Raw genomic sequence first — 22063 nt, 5'->3', positions numbered from 1 at the left:
TATGAGCAAAATGTCCCTGTGTCATTGAAAAAAAATGGTTCCTGTGACTGATACATTATTATATATGACATCATATGATTGCTCATACCAATGCATCAGTGCATAAGCATAATTTTACACGCTGATCACAACAACAAATTTGAAACATGGCATGGGGGGCTAAAAACATTACTTTTTGTAAAATATGTTTTATAAAATAAATCAATAAAAAAAAACCTAAATATTTCCACCACTGGAAGAGACAGTGAGTGTGGAAAGGAATTTATCTTTTTTTATATAACACAGTTTGTTTGGAGGCTGTCAAAGTGACAAACAGTGTTTGTATCATAGCCTTACTGGATAGTCTACTCATTTCCAATCTTATTGCTGTAGTAGCCTTAATTTTTTGTATTTCCAGTGTTCATGTGATTAGTTGCCCTGTTATGTGTACAGTGTTCTTTCAAAAAATACTTTAAATGACTTTTCTTTTAAGGAAGAGGCAATTATTTTGATAAACATTTAAGTCATTCTCCAAGTTATTTTGAAAAAAAAAAAAGATTTTGCAGCAGTTATTATTTTTAATTAGATTTATTTACTTATTTTATTTAATGATTTTGTTTTTTTTTTTTTAATTTTCTGCATTGGATACTTTCACTTTTAATAATTTAAATACATTTCTGAGATTATTGTAATTCACTTTTCAATGCAGAGCTTACTTGTAACATGATATTTTCAGTGTTTGTACTGTTACTTAAGTAAATGAACTATCTAATTAAAATGTTTCCTTGGATGCAGAATCAGATTTTAATGATAACGTTTTACGCTGTGCAATTTTTTTGACCGCCACCCCAAATGCCTCCACCCCCCCCATCTCCCTCCTCTCACCCCCAGCCAGCCTCTGACCATCACCGCGCCTGCATACGTGTCTCCTCCTCCTCCGCCTCCTCCAGCAGCCCTACAACCTGCTCGGTCCCAAACAAACAAGGTAAAACCTGCATCTGCATGCCACAACAATGCTCCGGACTGCCATCATTCATCCCTTTGGCTGCATCTGTCATCCTTCACACATCCTCTCTTATTATCTTCCATGAGGACGCCCCGAAGCTTCCATGCATCTCTCAGCAGCACAGTGGCTCAGTGTAGCCGGGGCTACCACACCTGTCTGGAGCATCGCGTTGACTCATTACCTCAGCTGTGACAGTGCCCTGTAAGAGCATTACCATTAAAACACACTGTGCATACATGCAGGGTATCGGATTCAGTCACATTTGATTCCTGCAAACAGCCTCCAAACACACACACACACACACACACACACACACACCATAAAGCTCGGGGGTCTGTGTGAGGAATCGTTGCGGCATGCTCTTGTAACAAAAGACTGAACACAATCCATTCCTCCACTGAACACGTGGCGTTTCAAAGAAACACCGAAATGCGTTGTTTGGAAAAGGAGTGTCACTGCCGGTAAAACCTGTATGAAATAATTAGAGTTCAGTCATCATGTTGGTGCATGTTGCGGTTCAGTGTTCAGGTTATTAACACTTTTATTGAAATGCAGAATTACTCCAGTTTGGTACTTTTCTTTCTATTAAGCGTAAGTAATAAATCATTTCTGCGCATCCGCGTCATGTTATTAGGTGCATGCGGTGTGAGCCAAATTGACAAAGCAATCCTCCGCATCCGTTGTCTCCTACAGGTTGTGTGGTCGCCTCTGGGTGCACTCACATGTTGCTGACCCCCCGCCTATTTTGGAGTTGAGAAAGGAGGGGCTTAACATAAGTTGTTGGCCCGGCTGTGACCGAAGAGGAAGGTGATGCAACAGCCAATAAACCAAATATTGGCGGAAAAAAACCCAACATACATACAGCAGAACATCCAAGGCGAAGGACAAGAGCTCACCTGCACGGTAAGACAGCGTCTCCACGGAAGAGCGACAGAATCTGATGTGTTTTGATTCTAATATTCTGCTTAACAGTGCCCTTTAATGTGATTATACCCTAAAAGAGCTACTTTTTTTTCTTTCATTTTGAGGCTTTAAATGTGTTAGAATGATCCAGCTATCGTTAGAAAAAAATCCGTTCAACACGTGTTCATAAAGTGAACACGTGTTGAACGGATTGTTAGAATAAAGGTGATCCCGGGACGAGTGTTTATTATTTTGAGGTGGACCCCCAAAGCCGTTATTTTATCTCAGTGGGGAGAACCACGTGGCACTGGTTGTGGTCTCCCCCCACCCTCTTGTTGTGATCCGATTTAAGAAGGAAGTGTGGGGGGGTTAGGTGAGAGGAGGCAGTAATAGTGCTATACACTATTACTACACAATGTCACTGATAATTATTATTATTTAAAATTATAACCAGATAGTTACCTTCTTTAGGACTATTATAATGATTTCAATATTTAAAGATGTAAAAAAATAACTGATAAGGACACATAAATCAGTCAACATCATTGTTTTTCTAAAATAATCAAATAACATAAATAGAGTTGAATTGACCCCCCCCCCCTTTTTTTTTCTTTTGCTCCAGGTATAGATTCTGATACCTAAACTCAGATTATTATCCTATACTGGGTGTTTTTTTGGGTGTCTTTTTACCTCACTGTATCTATTTAATTTAAGATAAGATAGGATAAAAATAAGATAAGACTTTGTTGATCCCTCACTGGGAAAATTCACTTGTTATAGCAACTTACAGATAGAAAAAATTTTGAATTTTGAATCAAAATAAGCATGGCAAAAAAATGCAGTACACAAAGAATTATAGAAATATAAAGTAATTCACATTCACAGTAAGTAAAAGTAAAAAAAAAACCAAAACTACTTTACGGAGCAACAAACCAACAAACCTAACAAAACTAGGAGTTAAGGATCAAGAATAATAATTAAAAAAACCGCAATTAATTACCTCTCTCTATATTTTTTAAATTTAAATGATTATTATGGTGTGTTAAAGGAAATACATTCCCTCATAACCTCATAATGTCATATATATACATGTAGATCTTCGTTAACCATCATTTGGTTCAGGCTTGCACAAACTTTAATTATGTTACTCTGTAAGCTTTATAAATGTATATGTCAGTATTTAATATGATCTGACTGATACAGAATCTGCTTATTGGGGCCATTATCTGTGCTGATACTGATCCTATGTATTGGACTAGTGCATCCCTAAATCCAACCATAACCTTCACCGATATTTTGATAATAATTTCTTAAATTTATTGTTTTAGAGAATTTGTGACCAAATAATGTAATTAATTGGACGTGTTATGGTTAAAAATAATCATGGCGGTGTCGACACTGTTTTTTAACAACCTTAAACAATATCCTTAGTATTTCAGTACATCACTGTATTGGTACACATCATCCTACATATAGCTATATCTGTGATAAAATAATATCATCTAATGTATTGGCCCATTCAATTTACCAGTCAGGCTCTAATCAATAACATAAAGTCATATCTCACTGGTAGAGACAGCAGGTACTTAGATCTCCAAATGTAACTAATTCTTAATATGACCAGGACTAATGTGTGTGTGGACATATGTTTTATGTGGACCCTGTTTCATTACTTTTAAAACAACATTAAGCAAAAATTATTACATTTTGTTTTTTAAATTCACTAGTTTCAGCTACTCAAATGTAAATAATTGCATATACCATTCTCATTATTTTATATTGTATATGTTTGGGTTTTGGACTGTTTACCGCCTTTTAACGGTTAATCAAGAATAATTGGCAGACTAATTAATAACGAATAAGATTGTTGTTGTATATGTTTCAGTCGTATTCTTGTGACATAACCACATTGGTTGCTGGACGCGGTGGTTGAAGTAGGGTATGTCAACAGAAGTTGTGCATGCATGAATGGCAGCGACCCCCAGCCCCCGACACACGCACACACCGCCCCCTTCCCACCATATCCTTATCCACACACAGAAGGGCCTTTCTTTCATCCAGCCGCGGACTTTTCTGTTTGCTTTTTCTTATGCTCTATCTGTAGGTAACGCATAGCTTTGCGTCTGTCTAAAGAACTGGAAAGTATGTGTCTCCAGACCTAAACCTTAAAAATTCTTTAAATTGTAAATGAAACCTATTGAAAGAACAAGTCACCATAGATTGCCAGCTTCTGCCATGCCTAGGTCATATTTCAGAAATATTGAGTTTCTCCTCACTTTGTCTTTAAGCCACTCAGATCGACAGCAGAGCTTTTAAGGAAAGGTTTAGCAGCAGCTGTACAAGGAACAGATCCGTCATCAAATCTCCCCAACTGCTCTTCCCACCAGCAAAGCTCAAACTGCCTCAGTATGTGGGTTCAGGTCATCTACTGACAGTAGAAGACATTCAGCCATTAGGTTTTGATGAAAACAAATCTACAGCAGCTACAGCTGTGATGAATGTCTGTTTTTATACCTTTTGAACGATGGCTGAAATGATCAGTCACAGTTTGAATAATCAGACATCACAGGCCGGCAACATCGGCCGCCAGCTTGTTGATTAATTGAAAGGTCCTCTGCAGGGACGGTAAAGATGAAGATGATGTAACACTGGTGAAGTGGTAAAGCACCTTGCCTCCACCTCAGGGTGTTGACATCAGATTAAAATTTGAGGTAGTGAATTTCTGAGAGATATAGTCATCTGTGTTAACTTGCAGCTTCAGGGCTATATATCCTCCATGATGCCAAAACATGTTTGGACTGTTTGGATTGCAGGTTAGACTATTCAAATTTGTTTATGGTTAGGGAAATGAAGTGGTTATTATACATGTATAAAGTTTTAAAAATGAGTTTTTAAAGGTTTTGTTCTCCATACCTTTATGAGTAAATGTCATTACTCTACATCAAGATGACGTTGGCATGAGGCATATGGAGGACACTGAATGTTGGTTACCTAACAACGTAACTTAACTGTTTTTAGTATTCTGTGTCAAGTTGATGTTTAAGATTGTTGTCCTGACACTGAATTTTGGTTACCCAACATCACAACCTAAATTAAACCAAATATTAGTGGTGGTGTCCAGCTGTGTTGGTTTTCAGCAGCGGAAGGCAGCTGTTTTCATTAAAAAAAGCTTTGACTGCCTGGCACCAAACTGCAGAGGGATAAAGTTGGCAGCTAGCTGGTGAATATCGAGGAGTATTTAGCAGCTAGATATTTTTATTCGTGTTCATGCAGACCAAAACAGAGTGAGAAGAAGGGTGAATATTGGACTATATTTCACCCCCCCCCCCTTTTCTGTCTCTTTCTCTCTAAGTATCATTTTGTCATATAGATTACTTTTACAATGGTGATCTGTTCTGTACACACATCTATTGCACGTCTGTCCGTCCTGGAAGAGGGACGCCTCCTCAGTTGCTCTTCTTGAGGTTTCTACCTTTTTTTCCCATTTAACTTTTTGATTTGTGGTATTGGGGTTTTTAAAAAAAATTGAATTGTATTTGACTTAAATTTGTCAGGTGAACAGAAACAGGTCTCCAAATGAATGCTCAGGTTGCTCTGTGTCAGCTGGATGTGCACATTCTTTAGGCAACTGTGTGCAGACACTTTTGACATAATATGTAAATGTTGTGTTTGCACCTCATTTTGCTGCCTGTGTGTATCTAAAGTCAACTAATGCAGGTTTATGGTTTAACAAAAAGACTCGGTTAAGATCATGGAAAGATCAAGGACACTGTTAGAAATGACAGTAGTTGTTGGTCTAAGGCGGATGCAAATTTGGTGGTCAAGGTTAAAATTAGGACATTTAAAATATATTTGACAAAAATTATGTGTTGCAGTATTATTGAATATTAAAAAAATCTTAGAAAGACTATGTTGGCCAGTTTCAAATACCTCAAATTTTGGATGCTGAAATGTACAATTTTGTAAAGGTATAGTTAACGTGAAATCTGTTGCATTTGCACCATAGCGTATTTGTAAAATTTCCCGTTAATTCCATTGGAGCTTTACCGTGGCTTGTATCGGACAGTTTTCATAGTAGACTCTGAGATATTTCATTGTTATTTTTGTGAAGCGATAGTCCAGACATGTCCGGACTGGTGGAAATCCAAGATACTGTGTGAGTGCAGGAATATAACCCAGCTAGTTGTAGTGTCAGAGAACTCTGTGCTTAATAGACAGGTGCTTTGATCCCACATCTTCAAAGTGTAACATAGTGATGCTGCTGCTATGTTATGCATGAAAACTCTCTTTTATACCCTGCTGTGAGGAGAGGGGGAGACAGGAAAATTGGTCAGAAAGAACAGGATGGATCTATATGCTACGGCCACTAGGGGGCCCCATAGCATAATTAGACTGAGCTGTTTGGGATTTGCTCAGGAGTTAAGTATCAGCATCAGGATAATTCAGGGATGAAACATCAGGTGGGTTTTATTCAGAAACTTAGTGGAAGTGCTTCCATCAAAACTAGCCTGGTTTCCCTGTCTGTGACTCGGCTCTGCATGTGTGACAGAGTAAGACACGATGGTATCTATAATCTAAATTTTGTCATTAGAAAATAACACCTGTAGAGTGAGTTGTACAGCAGCAATCAGGTACATTTGTTTTCTCTCCTCTTAAATATACAACAAATATTATACAAAGGGATGCTTCATCTTTTTAATATCTTACAATTTTGTCTTTTATTTTTGATACTTATTCCAATTAATATATGACTAGAATAAAAGTTACTGTCAATTACATGTATTTTAATTAAAGGTAATAAGGCAGATTTTTTTTAAATTGAAGTCTATGGGCAATATGGTTGTTAAAGGGGCTGTTTGGGTTTTTTGAAGCGGGGTTATATGAGGTACTCCTTCATAGTCAGTGTGTTAGTGACAGTAGATGTCGGTCGACACGTTTGGAGAAATAGACAAGAGTAGCAACACAGAATACTTATCTTAGCCAGAAGGGAAGCGAAGGTGAAGCCAAAAAAAAAATCTATATTAGTTTATGTGCATGCTTTATTGATAAAGTTTCCACTGCTTTACCTTGCTGTCACCTTGGCTTTCTTTTAGGTGATTAAAAATGTTTTCCTGTCCACAGCAGTAAATTGCTCAGCTTCGGTGTTGGTATTCCTGCCTGCTTCTCCAAAATGAGGGTTCTCCAAGCAATGGAGAAAAGTTCAAGTAGCGTACACACCCAAAAGTGATAAAAACTAGGTGCTGGACCAGGCAAAAACTGACGTGACAGAACAAATAAAGTCAGACAAGCAATCCCTCGAACTGGCTTACAACATTAATAGAAACTGGTATTTACCAAAAAGTATTCTTTATGAATGTTTGGTGTTCCTCCTCAGGTCATTCAGAAATTTAGTTCACAATTGTGGTACATAAGTAGGCTAAAACAAAACAATAACAAATAATTTCTTTCTTTATACATGAAGGTAATCAAGATTATATTTGATTCTATATTCAGATCTTTAATCTTAATTGATGTGTGTGTTCTGTGAGATACTGTGTGTGCATTTACACTTGACAGGTAGACTCAACAGCATAATATTGACAACCACGGACTGCACCGACCTCTTTCATGGAAAACATTTGGTCTTCTCGGAGTAGAAAAAGCACAGGGATAAATATTAAAATTATAAAAAAAGTTTTGATGATGTGATTTAAAAAAAATGTTTTAAAGCTGTAACATTTTGGGAAAAAACATATTCACTTTTTTTTCCAAAGATGGACAAAACCTGGAGGCGTGCTGTTTCTGCTGCAGAGTTTGGTATTTTAGTCATGCAAGGCTGCAGGAATAACAGCACTTTGTTAAATGCAAAAGTCTTACTGCAGTAGTTTCAGTCAAGAGGAATCACTGTTTTGGAGAAGTTGAGGAGGCTGCACCTGCTTATTTACTAAATGTGTCATTCAGTTGAACGTTGGGTACTGTTGCCTCTGTGTTTCATTTTATGTTGTGTGTTTTCAGGCTCTCGTGTTGTATTGCTGCGACAGAAAGAATTGTGAATAGTACAAAATATAAGGTTAAACTAATGATTCGAATGTGTCGTTAATTGATTTTTTGTCACTTGGGTGAAGCAGAAAATCTTGTAAACACAACGTGGGCAAATTATCACCTCATAAAATTGTTAACAAGCAATTACTTATTTATAGGGCTGCCCCTTAAAAGTCAGACTTGAATAATCAGTCAACCCTCAGCCAACTTTCGCAAAATGAAATATCATTTTAGCTTTTTTTTGACACTTTCAATATGTTTAACAGGAACCTTAGAGAAACCAGTCTGCCAGTCTGTGAAAATGGACGTTAGGTAATGTTAATTGTTAGCTTTGCAGCCAAAGTGGCAGCTGAGAGTCATAAACAGGATGCTTGTAGATCATATCTGATATCTTCAGCTTGGATTTTCACACCACTAACCAGCCGTTCTTTTCCACTTATTACTATAACTAAAACAACTACATAGTCACTAAATGTAATGCCACTTTTGAAGATAATGACCATTTTCAACAGTTATTGTGAAGTAATACTAAGTTGTCCAACAATGTTTGTATTACATCACCAGATGTAAGCTGGTCTGACTCTCCAACTACAGATGAGCTTTGAAGTTCTCTGAAGTTGAGTTGGAAGTAAAATTACATAAAGTTACACGCTGATATTTTCAAGATTTTATTAAAGTTGTCATTTCTTTAATTTAATCAATAAGGATTTAGTTACATTATATGTAATAATAATATGTGGAGCATCAAATCTTGTATTGCTTTGTTTTATTGTAGCCTTCAGTGGTTGTTTTCTGTTTTGTTTATTTTTCCCTCTTGAATTGAGCAGAAAAAGCAAAAATGGGTCCCATGTGACACTACTCTGGTTTAAACACTGCTGCTGCAATAGAGAATACTCGATAAACTATAGTATTTGAAGCTTGTACGCATAAAATATCTCAGATAGTAGGCATGCTTTGTTTGCAATGCTTCTTAGTGTAGGGAAAACAACTGGAATTTGTTGGATGGTTTTGGGATATGCTAACTCATTTGTTTCCCTTTTGAGTTGTGATGAGATGTAACCTGAAGGCGTAGATGTAATAAGAACGTTTTGAATGCAAGACCTTTACTAACAGCACTGTGTTGCATGCAAATTTGTTATTCATATCGGAGCATTGTTTCACTCAAGAGGAATTTCTATTTTAAAGGACTCAGGAAGGCTGCACACCTGCTTATTAACTAAATATATCGTTTAGTCGCAGGTTGGGTTCTGCTGTCTTTGTGTGGTATTTTACATTATGTGTTTTCTAGGATCTTGTTCCTGCTGTGAAAAGCATTGTAAATAGTGCAGTTAAAATATATGGTTGAACTAATGATGTGATTTTTTAAGGGAGAATAATTATATGCACATCGTGTAGGTGCGATGCTGATGGAGACGATGTTTTAATCCCTCTTGGATCTGGGTCATGTCAAAATGTTTGAAAAGTTGAAACCACATCTATGTTTATATATTATGCACACCAATCGGCTGACAAGCTCTGTTATGGCAGGTTTGGTTAATCATCTAAGCCACTCAGTGTAGTTAACCAATTGACAATAAACAATTCAATAAGATACATAGAAAAAAGTACTTAGGGAAAAAATCTTAAGGCCATACTACAAACTATCAAACATATATCTTAATAGATAAATAAATAAAACATAGTTGACATGACTTAATTAGCGACTTTGTAAATACTCAAAGATGCTTTACATGAAATGCAAAAAACATACAAAAAACAAATATATGTCTATATATATATATATATAAAAACATATAAATAAATATAATTCCATATATCAGCCATATATCAGCCTACATCATTTGCATTAAAATATTTAATGTATAAAGTTAGAGGCAAAATAATCTGAAATACGTACACAGAAACCCCCATATCATCACGTTCAGCTCTCAATCTTTCAGTCCTTTCCGAAGTTTTAAACCAGGCAGGGGTCGCACCAAGGTTCCAGCAGAAAGTTGAAGGTCCGTAATCCAAAATCAGTGGTCGATTAATCCAGAAACAAGTCAAAAAGCTGAGAATCAAATACACAGAGATCACAGCATTCTTCTGGCACGGATTCAGTGAAATGTTATACAGCAGTATCAGCTGTTTTTCCTTAATTCTTTCATTTCTCATCAGCGTAATGCACTCGCACACTGTTTATTCTGATGCTCCTATAATTCTAAAAAATTCTTATCCTGATAGATCACAAGTTTAAGAACTCTGAATGAAAGAATAAATATTACTTCATAATAGAGCTTATCAGTACCAGGTTACACAGGCAGGCAAACTGACCAGCTCTTGACCCCAGGGCTCAGAACACTAACCAAGATGAACCTCTCAAGAGGTTTTGCAAAGACAGACACACAGATTTCCTCTGCGATAAACAAACACAACGTGAGAATCTGTTCCCCTTTACTATTCAGACATGTAATTAAGGTCACCCTTATTGGTGTGATGTCTCAATAAGGTAAGATAAGATAAGATAAGATAAGATAAGATAAGATGATCCTTTATTGATCCCCACAGGGGAAATTCAAGTTTTGCAGCAGTAAAAGGGTAAAGGTCAAACAGCAAAACATATAATAGATAATATAATAATAAAAAATAATACAATTTTCCCCAGAGAAATTCTAAATTTTCCTTGTTCAACTGGAGACGAAGCAACATTGAGGTAGATGGTATGTATTTGTGATGGTGTGCTTGATATTGTTATTTTTGGCGTTGCCAAGCCGAGGTCTACATTTCAATAAAGAGAGGTCTACCGCTGCCTGGGTATTTGCGTGCGTGTGTATTATTGTGGCGTGGCAGAGTCTTTTCATTGAATTTCATCAGACTATGCCTTTGAAAAGGTTTTCTCCGCTCTATTTACATTATCACTGCACTATTTAGCACAGTGATTTTAACTCAGTTGTCTCGACAGTCCACGTTGCTGGTGGTTTTTCTTCTCCCGGTGGATGTAATGTTGTAGATTATGTGTTTTTGCAGGACTCTTCTCCCTTCCCAATGTCATTTGAATATCCACTATCTCACTATTGTGCACTTCATTTTAAAATCCCATATCTTCTCATTCCCAATGCCGTTGCGTTATTGTGAGAATTCCCATTTCTTTCAGTCGTCCAGAGTGGTGCATAGCTTGCAGGCTCTATTTATTGGGCACCGAACAAAGGTCCATAAAGCATAGTTAGCGCCGCTTTGAGTGCCGTCGCTATTTCTAAGTCATATTTACCTCTCTGTGCACAGTGTAAGAAAGAGGCTGTCTATCATGACAAAACAGAGCTTGTGGAGTCCCAATCATACCACTGCATATTGACATTAGTGATAATAGCTGCTTTGCAAGCCCAATAATGTGATGCATTGTAAATCGCAAAAACAGATGCTATTTTGTCTTGAACTCACTGTGTTGTACACAGGGACCCTACGCTGCTACCGTTCAGATGCAGAGTGAAAATCGAGGACAGCGTGTAGGATTGTGTGAGTACAGGAGGCTGGTGTTGCATCTGTATGTTAGATAAAAGAAAGTAATTAATGAGTCTCTCTTGTGTGCCTTCACCTCATTTTTTGCCTCAAAAATGCTTTGGCAAAATTAAGAAACAACTAAACTAATTATCTTTTAGCTGGGTGGCCTCTGACTTGCAAAAGATCATCCTGTCCCCAGAAAATGGGGCCCTGACAAAGAAATGCTCATGCTGGTTAATGTGTAACCATGTGGCATCCTCCCACTTGTTTTGACCAACAGCAGGTTAATACTTCCATAGTTCTATTGCGTAGTCAGGGTCAGAGGGGCTGACCCTAAAATACCGAAACCAAACTTTGGTGACCGGGTAACCTAATTTAGGTGTTTTTTTTTTAGGTTAGCATTGTTTCAGCAGAATGTGAAAAATACCTTGAGTGGGGTCCCTTTTACACCCTTTACAATATAAGACACTAGTGTCTTCACCTCTATTTAAATTGTCTTTCACTTACTGAACTCCTAGTTTGCTACCATACTCACAATGACAATATTACAGTGCAGAATGTAGCATAATGTTCACTGTTTTCCTCATAGTCTAGTGCGTCAGTGTGCTTACATTTGCAAATCAACTTATGGGGATATCATCAGTTTTGCAGGTGTTTTGTTGACCAAAGTTTTGGGCAAATTGATATATTGACCTGATTATGGCGCTAGATGAAGTCAGGGCATCACCAGAGATTTTACAATTCATCCTGAGTGAATGATGAATGTGTCAAGAAAGTGTTAAGGTGATCCAACAAACAGTTGTTGAGATTTTACTCAAAACTACTATGTCTGCCTGCTGGTGGCGCTGGAGGAACAGTCAAGAGATTGTCAAAGTTATTAGAATTCATTTTCAGAGAGCTACGGATTTCTGTACCAAATTCAATGGCAATCCATTCAATATTTTGTTTTGTTGTTTTTTTTAATCAATCACTTTTTATTGTAACATAAACAGATAAACAATATCGAGCAGGCGGGTTTCTATTAACCCCCATATTGCACAAATTAAAATTGCTAAATCTAAATATGTGTCAATTTAGAAAAACGTTTTTATGCTTGCATGAGGTGGTATTTCAGGCAATGTGAAAAAGGCATATTTTGCAAAACTGCAGTGAAAACACTTTTCACATTTATAGGTCACATGATGATATGGTTGTGTGCTTGTCAGTAGGAACTGGCTCCCCCGGGCATGTTGCAGCAGGCGCTACAAGAGGTTTTATGCATCGCATACCTCTTCAAAAGTTGAGCGGATCATCTAGAAGTTTTGGATCCACAATTCCTCTGTGAAATCGTGGACTATCACCTCCCAGAAATCCCTCATAAGTGGCCGCTCCCCCGCATGAGGGGCTTGTCTTTCCATTATCACTTGCATAACACGCCTACGTGGCCTTGGATTGGAAATAATGACGGCTGGTGCGGTGGCTGCAATAGAAATAAATCTGCTGATGTTTTGAACATCCATCACCATGCTTCTTGGAATGTTATTGAGAGAAGAGAAGTCGCATAACGCCACTCAATGGAAACAGCCATCTCGCAATAATTGTGTTTTATTGACATTTCAAAAATATCGCTTAAGTTTCATGCAAATCTGTAATGGAAACTCACCTACTGTTTATTACACTTGAGTATTTAACCTATTTATCTCCCTCTCCCCACACCTCTTTCCCTTTCACCAGCCAACATGAGAGCGATACCCACACAGGTCCTTTTATTTAGATATTGGATTTGTCCGCATTAAAATTGCATTTTGTCTCTTGCTGATGATAGTTCTAAGTAAGCTCGGATGCCAGGGAATACTAGAGTTATGAAAGGTTTCCAGTTCTGAACACAGCAGTCTTCTAGCTGTAGTCAGGCCTGACAGCCAGACTTTGCATGCTGTGTCGTAAAGGAAAGGTGGGAATCAGTCATTTGGCAATTGCATCCCCATTAATTCTGCAGTGGTAATTATAACCTTATTATAACCTATAACCCCCAAACCCCCTGGACATTCCCATACAACATGTATAAAGGAGCCAGTGGTTCATTGGGGGACAGAATAAGCAATGAGGGACAGGTAACAGTCCTGTTGATGTCTTTTATGTCAACGTTAGTTATATTCTTTGAAAAAAAAAAATCAAATACATGCATTGGTGATTTGGGTTTCTTGAGTCCATTCAGTAGTTTTGGGGATTTTCCAATTCAGATAACAGTCGTTGTCGTCAATGTGGTCAGGCGCTAGCGTGGCAAAAAAAAAAAAAAAAAATCTATGAGTACATTTTCATTATCCACCATCATAAAACCATTAATTTATCCATTCATTTACTTATGTTTTCACTGATTAAGAGACTTGACCTCATTCATAGTGTCTTAATTGCCTTCATTACATTCTACTCACATATCTCTCAAAAAACAAAAAAATGTAATTGCCCTTGAAAAGCAGCCTCATAAAAATCTAATTAGACTGTGATTAGGTTAGCAGTTTGCTGAGATACAGTCTGTCTTTTGGTGTATCAAATATCACATGATTTTACCCAGAGACTTACACATGCACCACGAGACATTGGTGTTTTCTTCACCTTAAACTGCTTTAGTTTGGTTTTTTTTTCCCACCCCGAGCACCTCGCATGACCTGAGAGAGGAAGGAGAGGTTCTGTTTGAATGAGGTGGCACAAGGCTGGATTACTAACTGAGCATTCTCCAGTCTTACTGTGGGTTGTGGTAATTCAATTGAAAATGTATAAGGGAACATACAGCGCTAAAGCACCACAGCAATACACGATAAGGTCCTTTAAGGTCCAATGAGTAGGATTTAGGAGAATGTTTTGGCAGAAATGGAATATGATAAGTTCTCTTTTGTGTTTAATCACCTGAAAATAAGAATTGTTGTGTTTTCCGAACCTTTTGTCAACATAAGAGATTGCCATCTTGCACTGACATGTTTCTCAAATAGCCTAGAACAGACGAACCAAACAGTGGTATTAAATCAGGCCATTTGCATTTCTTAGTTTGGGTGTTTTTGCATTTTTGCAATTTTTTTTTTTCTCATTTTTGTGTCAGCCACTTAAGTTAGCAGCCCCTCCATGACAAGAGCATCAGAGAATTCTGCTTTGGTCAGTGTTTTTACAGAATTATATCATTGGGTCTGATTGTTTTGGAGATGACGAGACCTTTATGGATTACTCTGCTCCCGACAAAAACCTCCTGAATGTCTGGGTCTTAATTTATCAGAGAAAAAGTCGAGCGCTCAGTGCACAGCGCACAGCGCAGGAGAAAGACTGATAGGTAACATAAAACTGCTTCATTTAGTGTTTTTACTGGTTTTAATCACCTGACCTGTTTACTTTGGAGAGGAATAGACCTCTGTGGATAATTCAGCTCCCGGCAAAAACCTCCTAAACAATGAACACTGAAGGAATTCTTACTGGGAGAAGTTTAAGATGGTTGAGATATGCAGTTCTCATCACTAGACACCACAAAACTCCCCCTAAATCCTAGTTCACACAGGGAGTGTTGCAGCAACAGACCAAAAGTTATTTTCAATGGAAGTCTGAGACATGAAACCACAAACTGACACAGCTCTAGGGATGGGTGTGATGCACTACAAATAAAAGGTGAGTTGGCATCAATTTTTGTCAGAGAGGCATCAGCCCATCATTTGTTTTTGTTTCTAGCTGTGGTACTCAGTGTTTCCTCTACACTCATTTAGGAGTGGCGGCCCGCCACTCCTAAATGAGTGTACAGGAGAAAAGGTACAGGAGAAAAGGTAGACTTTTTAGCTTAAGAAAACTTATAATAGATTTTATAAGTTAAATAAACATTCGCAAAATATTGATGGCCAGCTAAGGTTATGTAGCTTAAGTTAATTGGGCCCGGTGCCACCTCAACTCAGTGTCGCTAACGTGAGTAAACTAATTGATAGCATTAAGCGATATACACGCCATGATGTAACTGCTGACTGCATTTTCAGATGAGCTTGTTCAAATATTTTTCAAAGAAGAGAAAGACACCTGATGAGGATGGCGCTAGTCAGGTATCATTAGCCTTTTTACTGACTCAAATTATGATGGTTAGGTAAAAAATTATGTTCACACTTGTAATCAAATGTGACGTGAGTGTAAATTATCTAACGTTAATGTTTTATGTAATCGTATAAGACAAGTAACAGACAGGGAGGAGCAGTGGAACAAAGTGAAGGAGAGCAGAGTACAGGAGGGGGAGTGCCGAGTGAAGGAGCAGGAGAGCAAAGTGATGGTGCAGGAGAGAGAGATGAGAGTAGAGGAGAAAAACATAAAGGGAAACACAGGCTATCAGGCTGGGACCCTAAATGGGTTGAAAAAAAAAAATAAAAAAAAAAAAAAAAAAAATTATTGTTTCTATTTGTAGGTGAAGACTGACTTGAGAAACAGGCTGCAGGGGATCACCCTGCAGCATGTATGCTGCTGAGCATCAACGGGCCACCTCTTGGGGAATTTCCGTACAACAGAGCCTTAGAGCTGTTCTACAAAAAACCAAGAAAAATCCATTGTTCTGAGCCTGGGTGCAAACTTTGCCACTGATTACAGCCCCATCAAGAAATTATTATTTATTGTTTTTATTATTTTATTGTTGAATTTTTGTTATTATTTTTTATTTTTACATTCAGCCTTTAAAAAGCGTCATTTGTTTACGCCGCCACGGCTCCCCGGAGAGCCTGCCCCCGCTGCTGAAAAAAATCCTAGAGGAAACACTGGTACTGCCTTATTTAGCTTCATTAGTCGACACTATGCTAGCTTACTGTGTATTGCAGTGCACAGGGGGATGCAATGGGGCTCTGACATTGATCAGTGTGCATATATATATATAATATATATATATATATACATATATATATATATATACTCTCATCTCTCATATATATACATATATATATATATATATATATATATATATATATATATATATTTTTTTTTTTAACCAAATTACAAACCTTAGATGTTCAGTTGAGGTGCTTTGTGGTGAGCAGCAGACACACAAAAAACCTGTGACAAAGTAACCACGTTTACGAGCACTTGAACACTTAAACTCTGCGATGATGTAGTTGGTGATGCTGTTGCGTTTGTATGTTGCATATTTCCACGACAATATCATCTGTAATCAAATCACCACATGTAAGGAGGTGAGGTTCCAAGGGGCCCGGTAGCTTATTTTTACCCCAAACATCTCTCCCAGGTTACTCTGGCTCCAGGTAGCATAAGATAAAATGTTGGAATTCTGTTAAAAAAATGAAGGCTTTGAAAGCACAGTCTATTCTGAACCCAGCTCCTGTCATCCTCGCTTGATTGGTGTTGGGTCAGGACTGGTATGCGTGTGCCATCTGCAGCACCATTACGCATGCCTGAATCATCCACAACCAAAACCTGTTTCCAAGCTGCTACACCTCCTGTGCTCCTCGTGTTAAGCACACTGCTGTGTGAGCAGTGTCTCTCTTCGTTTGCATTTTCGCCATTTGCCAAGTTCATTAATGACTTAGTTGCAAACAGGGCTGCAACAGTTTTATCATTCAGTCTATGGAAAAAACTGAAAAATCAGTCTAAGTTCAAAACCTACAGATGTTAAATTTTAAATCATATAAAATAGAAAAAGTCTGCCTGACATTTCAGTAGTCATTTCAGTTTTTGGATGACACAATATCTAAAAGTATTAACCCTTTGAAACCTGAGCAAATTAGCCTCATTTCTTTCGAAAACATGGGAAGAAGGCAATGAGCAATTTAAGAAGAAATGACCCAAAAAGCAGCAAAAAATTGGTAAAAAGTACAAGAAAATGACCTTAAAGTTGGCAAATAAAGGTAAAGTGAAAACAAAACAATGATCAACTGACCTGAAAAAAGTGCTTTCAGATATTCTAATAATTCTGTAAAATTATTTTAATCATGTAAGTATGCCAATTAGAAATAAGAAGAAATGTCCTAAAAAGTTGTAGAAAGTACAAGAAAATTGCATGAAAACTGAAAAAAAAGAAGGAAAAAAATTTAATATAACATAAATATGTATTTTATACACTTTTTTTAAAAGCTTTTTTTTCCAAATAATTTTCCAACAATTTCTTGCAGTTGGTGGAACATTTATTGCCAAGTTGCTCATTGCCCTTTTCTGCCCATGTTTAGCATTTGAAGGTTTAAATAGTTCTAAAAGTGATGTTGACCCCAGATTCAGTACTCTCAACATCTCAATAAATTTTTAAAAGTAGAATAAAGCAATCACAAGACCCCAAAAGTCAAGATCACTTTATTATTTATTTCCTTCATTCATTAATAGGACCTGTAGTGTCAGTTATACATCTGTGGCTGCAGGCTAATTGTTTGCACGGGAACATCCCTGATAAGAGCCAACAGACACGTCAGGTCTGAGTAAGTGTCATGTAACCTCTCGCTGCCACTCCTCCTGGGATGGCCCAATAGGCTTGGCTCAAACTCCTGCCTTGTGTACATACATTAGTAGAGTCAACCAGTGGGATGGAGTCAGAGCGCTGTGACCTGATCCCAGACTTCAATCTTCACACCAGTTAGTTTCTCATTGCTGAGCTGGTGCCCTTTTTTCTGATGTAGAAATTGGTGTTTTCCTTTTTGTATGTTTTTTTTTTCTTCTTCAAACATCTTAACGTGGATGGTAAGGTTCATTTTTTTTTTCTTTTAACCTAGTTCCATTTCTTCGTCATCTTTTCATCAGTGTGCAGCGTGCTGTGTATGATGGATGTCCCGGGGCTATTTTGAGTCCCTGTAGGCTCCTATACAGTAAAAGAGTGTGTCCATGTGTGTGTTTGTATGTTTGGTAGCGCTGAATGGTAGCTATATTTGGCCACTTTTTTTTCCCCCTCTGCTTTTGCTGGGATGCTTTTAGTTCACTGTCTAGGCTTTTTATTCACTGAGTCAGGGTTAGAGTCAGATGGAAGGAGACATGCTGCAGAGTTACACTATTTGACACACACTGCAGCCTCCACATGACGGCCCAACTTAACTAAGAACAGCGGGATAGCAGCGGCAAAGAAGTTATGCAATCACATTAATACAAAAGTTTTTATAAATCTGAAACAATGAATTAATGAATTTACCTAATTTTATTTATCAGCAGCAATTATTTTGATAATTTATTGAATGTTTAAGTGTTTTTTTTTTTTTTTTCGCAAAAACAACTACAATTCTTTGTTTCCAGTTTCTTCAATGTGAGATTTTACTGCTTTTCTCTGTTATGTATCACTGTACATCGAATGTGTTTGGTATTTGGACTGCTGATTGAACACTGAGAAAATTGTGATATGTATTTTTCATCATTTTCTGAAAAGTGTTTAAAATAATTGATTAATCAAGAGTACAACTGGGTGATTTGGAGAAAATCAGTTATTGCAATATATTTGACAAAATATATCCATATCGGTATGGCAGTTATATCACTGTGCACTGTGAGTTAACTTTTAAGTTGAAACAAATATTTGCTTTTACAGTGTAAAAAGAAACTGTTTAAACTTTAAAAAGTTTATCTATGGGCTGCTTTGAAATTTAAAGTCGACCGAAACTGAGAAGACTAATTTTGTAATGATTCAGTTTGTCTTCTCAAATTCAGTCTACTTTAAAACGTTAAGGCAGCCTGAGCGATAACTTTTTTAAAGTTAAAACAAATAGTTCATTTTTACAGCGGCAGTTAACTCTTGGTGCTTTCACAAAATATTTACACAATAAGAGTTTTGATAAATAGTCATCAGCAATACGGACATAATGACAAAGGCAAACAATAATAAGAGCTTGTACAGTCCGGTAAATTATAGAAATTATAGTCTTTATTGTAATCCAGCCTTCAAAACAAGAAAAAGACAACTTTAATGGTACTACAATTTCCAAAATTAAAGAAAATATCAAGTCTCCTTTCATGAGATTGCCCTAATCTAGAGAATAATCTTCAGATCAATAAGCAGTAAAAATAATCACCATAATTAGTTAATTCTCATAGTGCTTCATCCTGGTGAGTTTTGCAGTTTCAAGACCTGCCTCCTGATTATTTTTAATTAGATACAACTGCAGAAATCAAACTGTTATGTATACATAATTACAAGGTTTTTTTGAAAATCAAATGTATCACTAGTAAAATATTTACTGTAATTAACTACTCACTGTTATACTTACTGTAAAAAACTACTTTCCAAAAACATAGTAATCGCTGGCCAAAAGGGATAGCAATAAACAACATGCAAAACTTGTGGATCTGCTAATAAATTGCACTTAAGGGAGCTACAATGTGCGGACCTTTTCTCATGTTGTTTATTGCAACAACTACTCATCAAATACGAAAAATTTGATATAACTCGCCAACATGAGCATTTCAGACACATTTCGCTCATTCCAATCAACTATTTTTTCTGCCACTTTCTTCCAAATCCAGGCTGTTTTCGAGTGTTCTTTTCCAGTTTGGCTGTCACACAGCAGTAGTCAGTGGGCAGTCTAAACGTTCCCCTAACAGTTAATCTCTTTACACAAAAGAGCACTTTGTTATGGCAGCTGCTTTGCTACAAAATGCAAATCTGTTACTACATGTTTTCTAAATTCTCTCTCTGCATCCTTTCCAAAAGAGTCATCAGAAGTTTTATTTCCACCCCTTAGCAACCTCAGTGTGCATGGCTGGTGCACACAGTTGATTTTGTGTTTTTATATTTCACCTCAAAGCAGGTCAAAGCCCGAGGAATTGTTTTGAACGTGGCCAAGGGGACAAGTAACTAAAAAAAGTGTTGCCTTGCCTCCCCCCTCCTCCTTTCCTACTCCTCTACACCCCCCCCCCCCCCCTTCTTTGCCTGTCACATGTTCTTTTCACAGCATAGAAAAGTTTCTGGATTAGGGCAGAATTAACACAAAGCGGCGACGCCACTCCAGCTACACTCGCAAAACAACGCAGAAGAGGCACGAGGGGGGACCGAGACGCCCGAGCGAACGCCACCTCAGAAAAACTTGAAACTTCTGATAGCGACAGGCGGACGAGTCCATCCCCAGAGAGAGAGAGAGGCAGCAGAGGCAGAGAGACGGCAGCAGGGGATCTTTGCCGACAAGGTCCTGAAGGATGGAAGAAAAGCAGTTTGCCGGCATCCTGGTGAGTTGAACTTTTGTTCGGTGAACACACACACACTTTGAAAAGCATAGATATACAAGATGTCATACACTGGATGCGGCCACATCTCAGAGTTCATTGGTGGGATGCAGCTGCTGGACCACCAGTTGAGTCACTCTCCCCTTTTCCCCAATAAGCACAAGAGGCCAGGTGGTTGAGCTTCACTGTACAGCACGGTCGCTAAGGACTCCAACAGGCTTTTATTTGCTTATTTTGTTTTCCTTCCTTTTATTTTTTTCCCAAAAAACGACAGTTGTGCTCACTTTTTTTTTTTTAAAATTTACTCTTTTTTAAATTTACTCACTTTAAAGACAATATTGTTGATCAATTCTTTTTACTTATTTTAAAAACTTTTTTGACCAATTGTTTTTATTTAAAAAAAAGACGATATTGTTACCCTGGGAACACTTTTTATCTTTCAATATGCCCTAAATTTCCCAATCTCGCCTATCTTTGAAAAAACAAAGACGCACATGTTTACACTCGATGATAAGCCTGTTTCTTCCTGAGTGGCTGTTGTTGGTGCTTGAGTGCAGCAGGCAGAGCCGACATCACCTGCTGTTGGCAGTGGTGCTTAACACTCATCATCAGCTGTCCTAAAAGTCCCCAAAATTTGTCTTCAGTCGTAGAAACTTTCTGTCTCCCTCTCAGTGCTGCTTTTACATTGCCCTGTTTATCTGATCTTGTCAACTTCCGCAAACAATTAAACATGTTTTCAGTGTCCTCCGGCTGCTGATAAGAGCTGAGGCCAAGAGGTAAATGTGTCAGTGTCAGGCCTGCGCTGTTTGGCGAAGCTTTAAATAGAGGTTTGGCATCATTGGCAGTCAGGTCACTTCTCCTTCTCTCGCTTTCTCTCTCTCTCTCTCCTCTCAGTTCAAGTTCTTCAGTCCGTCTTGAGACGGCGATAAACAAACTCCGAGCTCCAACTCTCCTCTGACATTCTCGCTCATTTGAAGCCTCGCTTTCCTCCCCGATGACATTTTTTTTCTCCCACTCTCTGCCGTGTCCTTTTGAGATGCATATCCATGTTAAAATGCATACGCCTGAACTTAAGAGGGGGGACGTTATCAGTCCCGCCTTGCTGTCTCCCCCTCACTCTCTCCCCCTCACTCTCGCAACATTTGAAGGTGGCTGGAGGAGGATGGAGATTTCGTACTTGTTCTCAGAACTCTTTTTTCTGTGTGGGTTTGTCTGCGTTTTCAGCTCAGTGACAGACTGCCAATCAATCTTTTGCATAGCTGGAGAGTTGCAGAAATGTTCTGTGAGTTTAGATATGGCTTTCTTTGGGATTCATGTGAAATGAAATGTTAGTTACAAGGAAGATTTCAGCTGTTTCCCCCATGATGGAGGTTTAGTTGTTGACTTGTACCTGTTTTTTTACTCTGTCGTAATTATGAAGTCATGTACCTTTTTACTGCCCCTCACACAGTCTGAGGTGTCTCTTTGGAAGATATAAGTGAACTATCTTTGTTTAACCCTTCAAAACCTTGATCAGTTTTGTTCTGCTGCGTTCAGACGCCTTTCTCAAGCTTT

At 37.9% G+C, this 22063-nt stretch overlaps 1 long non-coding RNA gene across 1 annotated transcript; it reads left to right on the top strand.

Moving 5' to 3' along the window:
- Nucleotides 1–1501: 1501 nt before the first annotated feature.
- On the top strand, nt 1502–20484 carry LOC121951042. Its single transcript, XR_006106377.1, has 3 exons — nt 1502–1576; nt 1679–1888; nt 20242–20484. It is a non-coding gene; the product is annotated as an uncharacterized LOC121951042 (long non-coding RNA).
- Nucleotides 20485–22063: the final 1579 nt, after the last annotated feature.

The sequence above is a fragment of the Plectropomus leopardus genome, chromosome 12 (genome assembly GCF_008729295.1).
Source record: "Plectropomus leopardus isolate mb chromosome 12, YSFRI_Pleo_2.0, whole genome shotgun sequence".
Classification (NCBI taxonomy): Eukaryota; Metazoa; Chordata; class Actinopteri; order Perciformes; family Serranidae; genus Plectropomus; species Plectropomus leopardus.
The sequence above is the reverse complement of the archived record's forward strand: the minus strand, read 5'-3'. Positions and strand labels throughout refer to the sequence as shown.